The sequence below is a fragment of the Pyrus communis genome, chromosome 9 (genome assembly GCF_963583255.1).
Source record: "Pyrus communis chromosome 9, drPyrComm1.1, whole genome shotgun sequence".
NCBI classification, from domain to species: Eukaryota; Viridiplantae; Streptophyta; class Magnoliopsida; order Rosales; family Rosaceae; genus Pyrus; species Pyrus communis.
Window position 1 is genome coordinate 18491813 of NC_084811.1, and position 2156 is coordinate 18493968.

A 2156-nucleotide genomic window follows, 5' to 3' on the forward strand; every position below is an offset into this window, starting at 1 on the left:
AGACATAGTGGGGGACATCCACACAAATTCGCACTATTCTATAGGAATGTTGACATTCTTATCACCCCATAACGGCGGGAAAACTGTGTCATTGAAGTGATAATCCGCAAATGAGCGGTAAAGAGATCGCTTGCAAAGGCTCTAAGAGAGCTAGTGTGAAGGAGAATCGTAATCGACAAACATTCACATCCTTCTTTAAGGACCCATGTTGGTACATTGCGGCGGCACAACTTGGCACATGGAATGCACACCCAAAACATGTAAGTACGAAATGTTAAGTTCGTACCCAGTAACCAATTGTAACGTCGAATAGGTGATGGGTGCATATTTTCATATATTTTTGTCATATACTTCCTTTGGATTTTGTATATATGAATGGGTTAAATGCACTAATTATATTATTTTAATTTATAGGCATTCAATACCGGAGTTATGCAAAAAAAAAGAGTGGAAAACAAGCTTTTCGGGTGTCTAGAGTAATTCCAGTGGAGCACGATCCTAACTAGCTGTGCGAAGACATGTGCATTACAACAAGAAGATGAAACCAAGCAGTTTTGGAATCAAATAGACATGGGAATGCTTGTCACGCCCTGCCCTAAATTATTTGCTTTATTTTGGGAAATAATAATATTAGTGATAGGCACAAACTAAACTCCAGTTTAGTTTGCTACTATTTCTTTTATCTTACTTCTAAATCTCTAACCAATTTAATTCCTATAAAATTAACCATGTTTTTGGTGTGAAAATTAACTTGACACATAAATTAAACCCTATTTGTGACAATTGTAGTATATATGCAAGTAGGGATCGTTCTAAATCGGGGATTAACTAGGGATGCTAATCAACTCAAATATGACTCTAAAACACTAAACTAGACTCTATAAACTCAAAACTAACTTAAAACACTCAAAACAGCAACAAATAATAAAAAAGACTCAATTCTAGACCTAACAAGTTATTTGGACGAATTCTAACTAACTTAGACTCAAAACACTAAATTGGACAGATTTAAACACTTTTCTAACTAATAGGGGTGGGTTCGGTTCCGTTCGATTCGGTTTTTTGCCAAAACCGGAAACCGAACCGAAATTACTGTTCGGTTCGGTTCGGTTCGGTTTGTGTTCGGTTCGGTTTTTCTCGGTTCGGTTTCGGCCCGGTTCGGTTTTTTTTTTTTTTTTTCTTCTCTTCCAAGTAGCTAAAAAAAATTGTATGAAACCAACTTGCAGCCATTTTGTAATAAGTCCCATTTCAACATAATCGTCAAAATAAGCATTCCAAAATTTCTAATATAATCATTCAAAGACAATGAAATAATCATTCAAATTTCTAATATAATCATCCAAATTTCTAATATAATCATTCAAACATAATCGTCAAAGACAATGAAAATAAACATTCAATTCAAAGTTCAATTATAATCAAATGTTCCAAAGTCCAAAGTTAAATAAACATCAAAGTTCAAAGCTTCCAAAAGTCCAAACTTAAAATAAACATCAAAGTTCAAAGCTTCCAAAACTCTTCTTATGCCTTAATGGTATGAGAGTGATCCACCAACTTTTTCAATGATAATTTGCTTGCTAATGCTTGGGTGGCTTAGGGGGCAACATATCACCTTTTTTTGAACTTCCACTTGCCATTTCTACATACAAATAATAAAAGAAAAGATATTAATTAAAATATTATTTAAAATAATCTAACAAAATCAAATGCAATAAATAAAATTACCTTTCTCAACTTCTTCACAAAACTCCATCTCCTCAATGGTTGGCTCATGATGTAATGCAACATGAATGGACCTAAGCCAATTTTGAGTACATATCAAAGCCTCCACCATTTTTGGACTTAAAGAACTACGATATGGATCAATTATCCGTCCACTTGTACTAAAGGAGGATTCCGAAGCAATGGTTGATATGGGAATAGCTAAGATCTCTCTTGCAACACGTGCCAAAATAGGGTACTTAGAAACCCCATTCACTCTCCACCAATTCAATACATCAAAGTTCTCCTCTTCTTCTCCTTCATTAGGATCGGAAAGATACTTGTCAACATCATTATGCACAACCCGGGCTCTCTTTGCTTTTCTCATTTCACTTTTTACTTTCAACTTTCTTTCTATTTCGGTCATGCTTGATGAAAAGTCTCCACTTGTCGTT